The sequence below is a fragment of the Hypanus sabinus genome, chromosome 10, assembly GCF_030144855.1.
Source record: "Hypanus sabinus isolate sHypSab1 chromosome 10, sHypSab1.hap1, whole genome shotgun sequence".
In the NCBI taxonomy this organism is placed as follows: Eukaryota; Metazoa; Chordata; class Chondrichthyes; order Myliobatiformes; family Dasyatidae; genus Hypanus; species Hypanus sabinus.
In genome coordinates this window covers 33210619-33225285 of record NC_082715.1, presented here as the reverse complement: position 1 = coordinate 33225285, position 14667 = coordinate 33210619, and positions in this window count along the sequence as shown.

Sequence of the window (14667 nt, the reverse complement as noted above, 5' to 3'; positions counted from 1 at the left end):
CAATTCAATCATGGGCTGATCCAATTCTTCCAGTCATCCTCACTCCCCTGCCTTCTCCCCAAACCCTTTGATGCCCTGGCTAATCAAGAACCTATCTATCTCTGCCTTAAATACACCCAATGACGGCCTCCACAGTTGTTCGTGGCATCAAATTCCACAGATTTACCACCTCTGACTAAAGTAATTTCTCTGCATTTTTGTTCTAAATGGACGTTCTTCAATCCTGAAGTCATGTCCTCTGTCCTAGAATCCCCTACCATGGAAAATAACTTTGCCATATCTAATCTGTTCAGACCTTTTAAAATTCGGAATATTCCTATTAGATCCCCCCTCATTCTCCTGAACTGCAGGGAATACACCCCAAGAGCTGCCAGATGTTCTTCATATGACAACCCTTTCATTCCTGGAATCATTCTCGTGAATCTTCTCTGAACCCTGTCCAGAGTTGATATATCCTTTCTAAAATAAGGAGCCCAAAACTGCACACAATCAAGTGTGGTTTCACAAGTGCCTTATAGAGCTTCAACATTGCATTCGCCTTCTTCACCACCGACTCAACCTGGAGATTAACCTTTAGGGTGTCCTGCACAAGGACTCCCAAGTCACTTTGCATCTCTGCATTTTGAATTCTCCATCTAAATAATAGTCTGCCTGTTTATCTCTTCCACCAAAATGCATGACCATACACTTTCCAACATTGTATTTCATTTGCCATTTCTTTGCCCATTCCCCTAAACTATATAAGTCTCTCTGCAGGCTGTCTGTTTCCTCAACACTACCCACTCCTCCACCTATTTTTGTATCATCGACAAACTCAGCCACAAATCCATTAATCCCATAGTCCAAATCATTGACATGTGTTGTAAAAAGCAGTGGTCCCAACACCGACCGCTGTGGAACTCCACTGGTTGTGACACTCTGGTCACTTAACCACCTCATCTATCTCACTCCTGTCTTCTCGTTACCATCTGAAACTCTGCCAACAATAGGTGCGTCTTTGGAAAATTTATAGACGGCTATAGAGCTGTACCACACAATCTTGGATGTAGAAGAGTAGAGCATGCATCCTTGAGGTGCACCAGTGTTGATTGACAGCAAGAGGGAGATGTTATTTCTGCATAGACTGTGGTCTCCCATTGAGAAAGTGAAGAATCCAGTTGCAAACGGTTGTACAAAGGCCCTTGTTGATTAGAACTGAGGGTATGATTGTGTTAAGTGCTGAGCTGTATGTAATCAATTAACAGTGGCCTGACATAGGTATTCCTATTGTTCAGGTGATCCAAGGCCAAGTAGAGAGACAGTGAGATTACATTCACTGTAGAGCTATTGTGGAGATAGGCAAACTGCAACAGGCCCAGGTTCTTTCTTAGGCAGGAGTTGATTCTAGCCATGACCAACATCTCAAAGTTTTATTCTCCCAATCAAATCGTGCATAAAAAGTGATATTTGGTTTCATTTTGAAGAAAGTTTTGGCCTGCAAACCCTGCCAGAGAAAACGTGCATCTGATCCATTCTCTAATCTCAAGCAGAATTGTTTCTTTGCTCTTAAAGTAGTGTAACCTTCAGGTTTTGTTGGCTGTGTAAGTCTAGGGAAGACAATCTCTGGCCCCACAAAATGTGTGAGATTGAGGTGCAAAACCTCCTGTTTGTGTGGATGCTGCATGATGTCATATCCTGTTACCGATCAGTACCCCGAAATAACAGGCAGTACACCATATGCAACTAAATGATTTAGCTTCATAATTCTTAATTTGACTAAAGGGTTAGTGAAGTAAAACAAAAGAAGGGGGCCCATTTTAATGAAATAGTCTAGTGTGTACAAGCTGGAACTCACAGATTCCCTTCTGCTGGTTCTCCATCGATTTCCCCAGGCTTTATCAACTCCCGGCCTCATTCCAAGTCCACTCCTTTCAGGTGTCTATGGCCTCTCCTTCCTTGCATCTTCTCTCCATCTTCCACTGAACAAAAGACCCAGATCACCTCGGTCTCAGGCACAAAACAAGATAAAAACACTCCCTTCGTTGGACGGCATTCCAAATCCCCCGTTATCTCTAGCCATAACCCAAACACTGCTGCTACCGAAAGACCATTACATTTGCAGTGCTTCTTCTGTAGGTCATACCTGGACTTCTTATATAGTTCTAGATCACCAGTCTTGAATGCCCTAGGTCTAGCCCTCAGCAGACTATGAATCTACTGGTTCATCCCAAGCTTTTGGTTTGTGTATATGCGGTATGTTCTCAAAAATCACCCTCTCATCCATACAGGTCTTCATGAAGTCAATGACAACTGTGGCCCATTCAGATTGTCCAGTGGAATAGGACTGTATTGAGAACACTGGGCAGCAGGAAGCTGGAATCAGTGGTGGAAGGAGATGGTCTGTAGAATCAGATGCTGGAGCTCTGGAACATCATAGTTTAGCATTAGCGATTGTAATCATCTAGAGTCGGGGCACCAGTATTGGTGGCATGAGGAGAAAGGATTATTTAGGATTGGGAAGCAAATGCATAAGGATTTGGAATACTGGAGATAGGATGAGGTGTAGGGAAGAGTTCATTAGGTAGGCACGGACACAATTTGGCCTCTCTTGGGAATTGGGGGTGGTTAAAAACTAATATTAGGAAAATCATGTAAAGAAGAATCTAATGTAAGATGATCAATGTCTTGGCCATCCTAACAACGGAGCAAACCACAACAGTCTTCTCTTTAATCGAGGATTAATCAGACCGAAATTCGCAACTAAGACCTGCTTTGGAATGAGTGTCCTGTGTCATTCAAGGAATTTGTATATGCACTCGAATATGCAAATAACTTCAAATTGTGAGTTCTGTCCTGACCATTTGATGCCTAACTGTAGGCAGCACCTGTGCACAAGTGCATCAAATGCATAGAAGGCCTGAATCATATTTGCATAAGTACATTGTTTTCACTGACCCATATCATGATTAGCATTGGATTTCAGATAAAATTCACTTAGAGTGGACAAAAGCACAGGGCCACAGGAGAGGATTTCTTATCCAAGAAATACAAAGTGAGAAATGGACAAATGTCTTAATAAAACAATCTCATGAAGGTATGAACATTGTTAGATTCATTTGGTTGGATTTCATTGACCTACTAATGGAGATAGTAACATCTAATAACAACATCCTTTAAATATTCACCTGCTGTTAGAACTGACAGAAACATTTCAATGAGTAAGTCCATACTCACAATGTTGCAATGAATCAGATTATTTTTCTAAATTTATTGTTCTGCAGTTATTTTTAATTCTTGCCCTTCAAAATGGAAATCTGTGGAACGGGTAGCCCAGTTGTGTGTCTGAAGAAGCTTTGAAAAGCCATCTGATGGAAGATCTCAGTGAGTCAAGCAACATCTGTGAATGCAAAGAGGTGGTTCTTGTTTTGGGTCAACACTCTGTAGGAACTAAAACGTTACCCAGCCCTTTGCCTCCACAGATGCAGCTTGACTCGTTGAGTTCTTCCAACAGTTGGCTTTGCTTAAAACAATGCAAACATTTGGTTTTGCTTCTAACTATAGAAAAATGCATTGGAGAAGTGAGAAACAAACTCGTAGTCTGGTTTTATATTGGTTCCTAAGGTCAGAAGTTGCTTCTCTTGGCAGTTGCCCAGTAACAGTTAATTTATGTTTCCTTAAGAAATCTTAAAACAACTTTAAAGGCAAACGTCTGGGAACACAAAGGCTATGACACCCACACAGGACACTCTAAACTCTACAGCATGGGAAATGCAAAATCTGGATCTTACTAGACTCAGTTAGACAGTGTGCTTTCTGTTGTGTCACAACTGATATACACAAAAAAAGAGAATGATCCTGAGTATGACTATAGCCAAGAGAATTGACTGGCACAAGGAATACCGAGATGAACTTTATTGGCGCTTACTTGGAGTCTGGAAGGCACCAGGCATTGTGTTGTGGTTGCTGGCTGCAAGTCGACTTGATGACTCTTGATAATTTATTTTTTTTAACTTGGCAATTTTTTAAATGTTTGTTTTATGTTGAACTATTTAAGATTGAATCAACATTAATCTTTTGTTCTCCGGCTCCAGTTCAACTAACTCCTTTTGACCAAACTGTGTACATTCAGTTGAAAGAGAAGAATTCTAATGTAGCATCTGAAAGTGATTATAGAGAAAATTCAGAATTCTATTTGAGAAAAAAAAATGAAGTAATTTAAAAAGGGACCCAGAATTGTTGTCTATTAAGCAAAACTAGAAACACAATACAGATTCAAGGAGGAAGTGAGCAAGGCAAGAAGTAACCAAAACCTACAGTAGCCCACAACATGAACTAAAGAGACATTGTTAGTTAATCGCAAATGAGAAAAAGCCCATTACATCGAATGTACAATGTAAAGCTCATAGCTCTCATGTTGGAAAAACTTGAAGCACAGGTCTTTTCTGGATGCAACTGGTCAAAATGAACACCAGCACCTTACACTTGCACAAAAGGACAGAATTATTTGTGATAAGCAGAAAGTCTTGATCCAGGAATTATTGCTCCAGTGTCACACTGTATCTTCAGACCCAAGCACAGAATCACACAGAGACCTAGAAGGGTTAAACAAAACTAGTAATTTTATTAACAAAAGATACAATATGAAACAGTAGAATTTACAAGGTCTTGGAAAACTCGGATAACTTGGAACGACTCAGCCAGAACTTCACTAGGCAAGGATCAAAACAACTGAGGCCTGAGGGGTTAGCACACTCCAGGACATGAAGGGAATCCATGACCAGCTGATAAAACCCCAGTCTCTTGACAAGCTTACAAGAAACCATTCTAATAAGAGCCAAAAGTCCAAGAATGCTTAATTGGACACCTCCAAAGTCTCAAGGAGAATTAATTGGAAGTATCCAAGAACAATTGCAACTTAAATGTAAGCTTGAGAAGACCTAACTATAACACAAGAAAAAAAACCCCTAATTGCAACAATATATTATAAATCAAGACGAATAAAATGCAGATACAAAAAGACTAAGAACCCTCAGAATATTCTATCAATAACTCGAGGTTGTGACATCTAGATCAATATTATAAAATTATATGATGTATTTGCGTTACCACTTCAGATGATTTGGATTTTAAAATTTTATGGGCAGTTAGTCTGAGCATATACTCAAATCCAATTACTAAATATATGTACTTTATCCCTTATGAAATGCGGTTATTGTAATCCACAAGAAACTATGACTGCAGTTCCAATGGGAACCATTGGCTTTTAGCCACTAAAGTACAGTATGTGCAGGACTTATATAAACCCACTGTAAATCTGACTAACAGAGCAGTATGAAAGAATCCACAAGGAGTCCATTGGCAGAGTTGAATGGTGCTTGCTGGCTCTTGTTTGCTCTATGCTGAGAGTGCTCCTTCTTCAATCCTACACTAAGGTCAGGCCTGGCAAATATCAGAATGCAGATTTCCACCTAGCAAAATTATTCTTGAAAATAATATTGTAGTTTAGTTCAGTTTCTAGTAGTGCTAAAGCAGGTTTATTGGTTTTGATGAATATCTTTAACATTTTTAAACATTTTAAATAATATTTTGAAAAATCATTTGGAATTTTAGCACTATATCAGGGATATCTAAGATCTGTTAAATTTGACACAAAGCAATGCTCAACCTTCTGCCTCTTGTCAAAGACTTGCAGGCATGTTCTGGGGAAGTGGGCTCTCTGCTTTGCCAAATTGCGATCTACTCGCTGCTGAGGTCTCCCTGCTGATTCCTTCCTTATCAAGATGCCCAATTACACTGGACAACTAAGATTTTGCTTTCTAAATACTTCAATAAGTTTCAATAGGTACATTTAAAGTCAGAGAAATGTATACAATATACATCCTGAAATTCTTTTTCTTCACAACATTAACAAAAACAGAGAAGTGCCCCAAAGAATGAATAACAGTTAAAATGTTAGAACCCCAAAGCCCCTTCCAGCTCCCACTCCCTTGCACAAGCAGCGGCAAGGCAACGACCTCCGCCCCAAGCTCACCAGCAAAAATGCATCAGCACCCTCCACCAAGCACTCAAGTGTGCAGCAAAGAATCAATAAAGACACAGACTTGCAGTACCCCAAAAACTACTGGTTCACCCGGTAACTCGACATACCACAGACTCTCTCTCTCTAGTAAAGGGAAAAGAAGTGTCTCTGTTTCACAGTGAGAGGGGAGACATAACAAGCATCTTGCTGATTCACGATGTGAAAGGTCTGTTGCATGCTTTTTCTGAGCTCTGCGTCCAGAGAGCTGGCACCAAAGAGGCACAGCTCTCCGGGCACACAACCCTTGGCAGCTAACCCGCTGCTCCCGATGTTCCGTGCTCTCCTGCGATGCTTCAGTCAGGGGCACCGGCCCAGCACGTCCCCAAAGCCACGAAAATCCCTGATCCCTGAAGGCATGTTTGTATTCCAGGCCGTGTCCTTGAGACATCAAAAAGCAGCTGGTCATGAGGCCCTGAGAGCAGATCCCATTCCCCCGAAGAACCAAAGTCAGAGCGGAACTCCAGGTCACCCCCCCCCCCCCCCACACTCTTTGTTGTGTACAGTTCTGGTCACTGAATTATAGGAAAGATGTCAATAAATTAGAGAGAGTAAGAAGAGATTTACTAGAATGTTACCTGGGTTTCAGCACCTAAGTTACAGAGAAAGGTTGAACAAGTTAGGTCTTTATTCTTTGGAGTGTAGAAGGTTGAGCAGGGACTTGATAGAAGTATTTAAAATTATGAAGGGGATAGATAGAGTTGACGTGGATAGGCTTTTTCCATTGAGAGTAGGGGAGATTCAAACAAGAGGACATTAGTTGAGAGTTAAGGGGCAAAAGTTTAGGGGTAACTTCTTTACTCAGAGAGTGGTAGCTGTGTGGAACGAGCTTCCAGTAGAAATGGTAGAGGCAAATTCGATATTGTCATTTAAAAACAAATTGGATAGGTATATGGACAGGAAAGGAATGGAGTGTTATGGACTGAGTGCAGGTCGGTGGGACTAAGTGAGAGTAAGCGTTCAGCATAGACTAGAAGGGCCCAGATGGCCTGTTTCCATGCTGTAGTTGTTATATGGTTATATGGAAAAGGAAAGAAAGAGATATCAAAGACAGAAATAGAGCTGTTTCCAAAAATGCAAGCAAAGGAGTAATCGTTTAGCACCATCTTGACTTTGCCCCTTCATACTTTTGGTTTTTGGACTGCTGATCATAAAAATCAGCATGAACTTTCCATATCACCAACCTTTTTTTTTGGTAATTGCCTAAATTTGTTATTTCCATTCATAATTCAAGTCAATTAAAATGTTGTCCACTATGTAAGCTGAAAAATGTTCTGTCTTGTCTTGTCCGGGTATGCCTGAGCATACTTAGGCAGGGCGGATGCTGCATAGCAGGACAGGTTTTAGAAAGGTTATAAAAGCATCATGCACACACTGTTCTATGCATTGCATTTACACGTATACCAGTTTGCAATCACATTGATGCGCATGCTCTACGCACATAGCATGTTGTGTACTCATTATAATAAAGCAACTGTATTTGTATTTTCAGAAGAATCTGTGATAGCAAAATATCTCACCAATGTTGCAAGAGCCACAATACTCAGTTATATTTGTGGCAAGTAGACGCTTAAGTCTCAAAGTCGGAGCATGACTCCTCTATTAGGAAAGCCTGTGAGCTTTACTTTGGGTGTGAAGCTGGTGACGGAGACAAAGCCTGAGCTCCTCACATTTGTGGTGCACATGCACTTTCTATCTCAGAGCTTGGCTCAGAGTTACTCAGAAGTCAATGCCATTCGCTGTCCCGAAGATATGGTGTGACCGGATGAGTCATGAGACAGACTGCTATTTCTGTCAGACCAGTGTGTCTGGGTTCTCTGCTAAAAAGAAGAACTCTATTGAATACTCCAATATCCCTTCAGCCAGGAGAGCTGTGCCACAAAACGATAGTCTTCCAGTACCACAGTCACCAGACACATGGAGTCTAGAGGAGGCAGACGAAGATACCATGATATAGGAGCCAGGAATTGAAAGTGACAGATACTGATACAGATTTTGAACCCTTTATGTTGAGTGAGCCTCATCTGATAACTCAATCTGAGTTAAAAGATCTGGTCAAAGACAGAAAGCCAAATTACTGGGTTCAAGACTGCAAGGATGAAATTTGCTGTCACAAGGCTCAACAATGTCTGTGAATGATTTAAATTTTTGAGACAGATGTTTCCCAGAATAATTGATGCCAAGATTAAGGAAGGTATTTTAGTTGGTCCACAAATCAAACAGGTCATCAATGATAAACAAGTCAAAACATTTCTAGTGGGACTGGAGAAAATCGCATGGAACGCAGTCAAGAATGTTGTTGAAAATTTTCTTGGCAACTACAGAGCATCAAACTACATGCAGCTGGTAGACAACATGTTTCCATCATAGAAAAAATGAAGTACAACATGTCACTAAAGATGAATTTTCTGCATTTCCATTTAGACTACTTCCTTGCAAATCTTGACACTGTCGGTGACGAGCATGATGAGAGATTTCACCAACACATTGCAGTCATGGAGAAACGGTATAAGGGCAACTAGAATCCATCAATGCTGGCTGGTAATTGTTAGACACTTAAGCAAGAAGTAGCAGACACTGAGTACAAATGATCAACAAAACATTTTTAGCTTAGTTGAACTATTGCAAAGCATCAGAAGCACCATTATGCAATTAAACGCATTATAGTCAATAAAAAGTTAATTTCATGTTGGTCCAAATTCCTACCATGATACAAGTAGTCTGAAATTATGTTTGTGTTCAGCTTCAAGTGAACTGTCATACCCACAAAAAAAATCTGAGGAAGCAATATGTTGAAAAAATTTGCTGTCTAGTGTTATGTTTCATCTATGTCCCCATACAGGTCAGTACAGGAATGCAGAGAGTGAGGGTGGTGACTTCAGAAGCCAGACCAGGCTCAGCATCATTTGGCACTATGTGTCTGTTGCTCCAGAATACAATTACAACTTATGAGGGGGAAAGCAATGGCTTGCAATAGATGAATCTCATATTTCACAGAATGACAAATTCCTTTTTGGAGGTATCAAAATTTCATCTCTTTCCTCTTATGCACTTAATATTATTTTTGGAATCCCACTAATTTTTATATTTATAGGCTAAAGTACTATGTTTTTAAACTGATATATCACAAATAAGAAATAGATGATAAATAAATCTATATGCATTCATTCATCATTGAAGAAATAGAGGAGAACAATTTGTGGATTTGTTGAGTTTACCTAGCCAAGAAGTAATAAAATTGAAAACAAACTGATCATTTCTATATATACTTTTGTTTGCCATACTCTGTCAGAGCCTCAGCGACCACTTATTTTTTCAAGTGTTTGTCTTGGAGGAAAGATTCTGTGAGTGGTCCCCCAAGTCCTTCTCACAGCGCAGTGTCTTTTTTTCCAATTTCTGCTTACTGGTAACTTTAAATCAATGGCTTTGTTTTGTTGAATGTATTCAGTTTATATAAAATTAAACTATGTTTGTAGATTGGAGATAGTTGTAGGACAGGGATGGCCAAACTTTTTGCTTTTATAGAACATTGGGCTGTTGCCATGATGCCTCAGTTTAAGCTTATGCAGCATCTATTTGCATTTATCCAAAAGTGCTAACACCAATAAATCTTGTACTGATGAAGGAAATATTCACTGAATATATTCACTTGCATGGCTTTGGGGTCATCATATAAGAGAGTAGGATCATAATATGAAAGTAGGAAATTGGAATTAGCTCTCTGCTAGATAGCAGGGACATGATGGGCTGAATGTACACCTACTTGTCTTAGCTGAAAAGTGGTTAAGCAGTAACAAAGAGTGGTAAGCTTAAGTAGGAATGACTAGCTGTTTCCACAAACTCAGTAACCAGGTACTGGAAGCTTCTGTAAAGTTCATAAGTTTCTTCAGTTACAATTACTAAGGTTCTGATGATGAATCTGAACAATCATTGACCTGAAATGTTAACTCCGTTTCTCTTTACACCAATATTGTTTGGCCTGTCAACTTGTTCAGCATTTTCTGTGTTTATTTCAGATGAATAGACTTTTGATTTTCAACAACTATTGAACTACTTAACCTAATATCACATTTTAATATCATTCTGTATTTACAGTCAAAATGGTATCTCATCTTTAGGCAGTAAAGGTCTTACATTACCAGCATTGGAATGTTGTAGAATAAATGATAGGTGAACAAAAGGCCACAATTCAAAAAAATTACTCTCACGTCAAGCTCTTCAATTCAGTCATCCAATCTGAAAAGTGAGTCAGCAGCAGGACCATTCATTCTTGGAGATGTGGAAGAGAATATGCTGAGGATTATTTGAAGAGTGGTAACAGGACATTGGCTTTTCATCCTGTAGGGAGATTTTGTTGTCAACAAGGTGTCTTCATAACTTCAGAAATAATCATTATTCATCAACAGACAAAATAGATTGTTTTTTTGTCTGCAGGGTGTAAGGGCCATAAATTACTGCAATGCAAAATGTCATTACTCTTTTCAAGTCAGGACTGCCATTAATTTGAATTCTTGTAAAATCATTCAAATGCTTCACCTAGCATTTAGTGGACTAACTTGCTTCTTCTCCAGTTTTCAAGTGGTTGAAGATTCCTATGTGCAGTCTGTAGACTCTGATACTTGAGGGGCTCTTGGTGTTTGATAGGGTGGATTGGCAGGAGTTTGAGATGATCAAGAGCTCCATTTGTTTGCATTTGACCTCCACAAATCTCTGTCAAAGAATGTTGAGATGCTCAGTGCCTTCCTCAATGTTCCTGTTGTAATTTCAATTCGATTTAATATTATTTATTATCATACTTCAGCACGAGTGTAAAGGAGAACAAAATGATTGTCACTCCAAATCCGATGCAGCATAAAGAAACACAATACACATAAGGAACACATTAAAAAAACAACAAATCTAAACATAAAATCAATCCTATAAAACATTAAAACACTAATAAGGCAATCCTATTTTGAGCATTTGCGGGTCATGGAGAAAGGGTGCTGAGGAATGACATTTAGGTAATACATGTGTGTTTATTCCAGCTATGTAAATGTATGTATAAAGCAGCATTGGATGCCTGAGTTTCAAAATTGAAAGTAAAATGATCAAAGTACATATATCTCACCATATACAACACTGAGATTAATTTCCTTGTGCATTAACAGTAAATACAAAGTAACACAATAGAATCAATTAAAGTTCGCACATAAGAAGACAATCAATATGCAAAAGACAACAAACTGTACAAATACAAGGAGAAATAATAAATAAACAGATAGATAGATAGATAGATAGATAAATAAATAAGCAATGAACTTTGAGAACATGAAATGACTAGCAAAGTAGATCAGTAGGTTGTGGGAACAGTTCAGTGTTGGGAAGAGTGAAGTTCAATGAAGATATCTCCTCTGGTTCAAGATACTGATAGTTAAGAGGTAATAACTGTTCCTGAACTTGGTGGTGTGGATCCTCAGGCTCCTGAATCTCCTTTCTGATGACAACATTGAGAAGAGAGCATGGCCTTGATAGGGGGGATCCTTCATGATTGATGCTGTTTTCCTGTGATGCGATTCCAAGTACAATAGATGTGCTCAGAGGTGCGAAGGGCTTTACTTATGATGGACTGGGGTCTTTGCCATTCAAGGGCATTGGTGTTTCAGTATCAGGCCATGATGACAATATACTCTCCACCACACATTAATAGAAGTTTGTCAAAGTATTAAATGTCATGTTGAATCTTCGCAAGCTTCTAAGAAAGTAGAGGCACTGCCGTGCTTTCTTCATAATAGCACTTACATGGTGTGTCCAGGAGAGATCCTTGGAAATGGTAACAAAGAGGAACTTAAAGTTGCTGAAACTCTTCACCTCTGATCCCTCATGGACCTGTAGTTTCCTCCTCCTCTAATCATAGAGTCATAGAGAAGTACAGCACAGAACTAGACCCTTCAACCCATCTAGTCCATACCAAAACCATCTAAGCTGCCTACTTCCACTGATCTGCACCAGGACCATAGTTCTCCATACTTCTACTATTCATGTACCAATCCAAACCTCCCTTAAACATTGAAATTGAGATCATACGCATCACTTGCACTGGCAGCTCATTCCACAATCTCACAACCCTCTGAGTGAAGGCGTTTCCCCTCATGTTCCCCTTAAATTTCTCACCTTTCACCCTTAATCCATGTAGTCCCACCCTACCTCAGTGGAAAATCCTGCTTGCATTTACCCTATCTATACCCCTCATAATTTTGGAAAATCGCTATCTCGATCAAATCTCCTCTTAATCTTTTACCTTCTAAAGAATGCAGTGTTAACCTATTCAATCTATCCAATCTTTCCTTATAACTCAGGTTCTCCAGGCCTGGCAACATCCTTGTAAATTTTCTCTGTAATCTTGCCACCTTGTTTAAATCATCCTGTAGATAGGTGACAAAAACTGACACAATATTCCAAATTAGGCCTCACCAATGTCTTATACAACTTCAACATAACATCCCATCTCCTGCGCTCTATACATTGATTATTGAAGTCCAATGTGCCATAAGATTTCTTTATGACCCTATCTACCTGTGACATCACTTTCAATGAATTATGGACCTAAATTCACAGATCCCTTTGTTCTACCACATTCCTCAGTCCCCTACAGCGCACTGTGCAAGACCGGCCACAGATGGTCCTTCCGGTGCAAAACCATGCAGTTGTCTGCCATTTTTCAGCCCATTTTTCCAGCTGATGCAGATCCCTCGGCAAGCCATGATAGCCTCTCTCACTGTCCATTACACCCTCAAATGGTGTCATCCACAAACCTGCTGATTCAGTTAACTACATTATCATCCAGATCATTAATATGAATGACAAGCACAAGGGACACAGCACCGATCCCTGCAGCACACCACTAGTTACTGGCCACTAGTCAGAGAGGCAGCTGCCTTTCCTTCATCCACTTTCTTGGTAACTTCCTTGAAAGACTCTATAAGATTTTTTTGGCCAAGATCTACCATGCATGAAGCCATGCTGACTATCCTTAATAATAGTCAATAATCTTACTGACATTGAGTGAGAAGTTGTTGTTGTTGATGAATATGCTGTTTCATCATCATTGATTCAACCAACGACAGTGGTTATTGTTATCAACAAACTTATGGCATTGGAGCTGTGCTTAGCCCCACAGTCATAACTATAAAGTGAGTAGAGAAGGGGGCTAAGCACACAGCTTTGTGGAGATTGTGAAGGAGATGTTGTTGCCAATGCGAACTGACTGGGGTCTGCAAGTGAGGAAATCGAGGATTCAGTGGCATAAGGAGATATTGAGGCCTAGGTCTTTTTATTGATTCATTTTGAGGGGTTGACAATATTGAATGCCAAGCTGTAGTCAATGATTAGCATTCTGATGTATGCATCTTTGCAGTCCAGGTGATCCAGGGTTGAGAGAAGAGCCAATGAAATGGCATCTACTATTAACCTGTTGTGATGGTTGGCAAATTTGAGCAGATCCGATTCACTCCTCAGACTATGGAAAATGAACATGAACATTGTCCCAATAGTAATATCCACAACTGGTATTATTCCAAAGTCACTATACAATAGCATTAAACAATTAGGTGTGCACAACAGTATTTATATAAATCTTCAGAAAGCCACAATTCTAAACACCACTAGAATAGTCCAAAAGTTCTTAGCAATTGAGAAATGAGTGTGTTTAGCTATGCCCTTACCAGCTTGAGCTGAGGAACAAAATTTAAATATATAAATAAATAAATAAATAAATACATACATACATACATACATATATAAATAAATATAAAAGCAATAAATACCAAGAACATGAAATGAAGAGTCCTTGAAAATGTGTCCGTGAGTTGTGGGAACACTTCAGTGAGGGGGCAAGTGAAGATGAGTGAAGTTTTCCCCTCTGGTTCAAAGGTCTGATGATTGAGGAGTAATAACTGTTCCTGAACCTGGTGGTGCGAGTCCTGATGTTCCTGTACCTTCTTCCTGATGGCAGCAGTGAGAAAAGAGCATGGTCCGGGTGGAGTGGGTCCATGATGATAGAAGCAGCTTTCCTGCGACGAGTCTCTGTGTAGATGTGCTCAGTGGTGGGAAGGGCTCTACCCATAGTGGACTGGGCTGATCCACTACTTTTTCAAGGGCATTGGTGTTTTCAAACCAGACACTGATGCATCCAGTCAGTATACTCTCCACCACATGTCTATTGAAGTTTGTCAAAATTTTAGATGTTAGGCTAAATCTTCACAAACTTCCATAGAGGTAGAGGTGAAGCCATGCTCTCTTTGCAATTGCACTTATGTGCTGGGCCAAGGACAGGTACTCTGAAATGATAAGATGAGGAATTTAAAGTTGCTGACCCTCTCCACCTCTGATCCTCCAATGAGGACTGGCTCATTGATCTCTGGTTTCCTCCTCCTGAAGTCAATAGTCAACTCCTTGGTCTTGCTGACGTTGAGTGAGAGCTTGCTCTTATGGAACCACTCAGCCAGATTTTCAATCTCCCTCCTATATGCTTCTCTGATGGTAGGGCATCAAAGAGGTTCTTGGATGATTGGGAAGAATCATTAATAATGCCTAGGATCCTGCAAATGCAGCACCCCTGTTAAATATCTCTT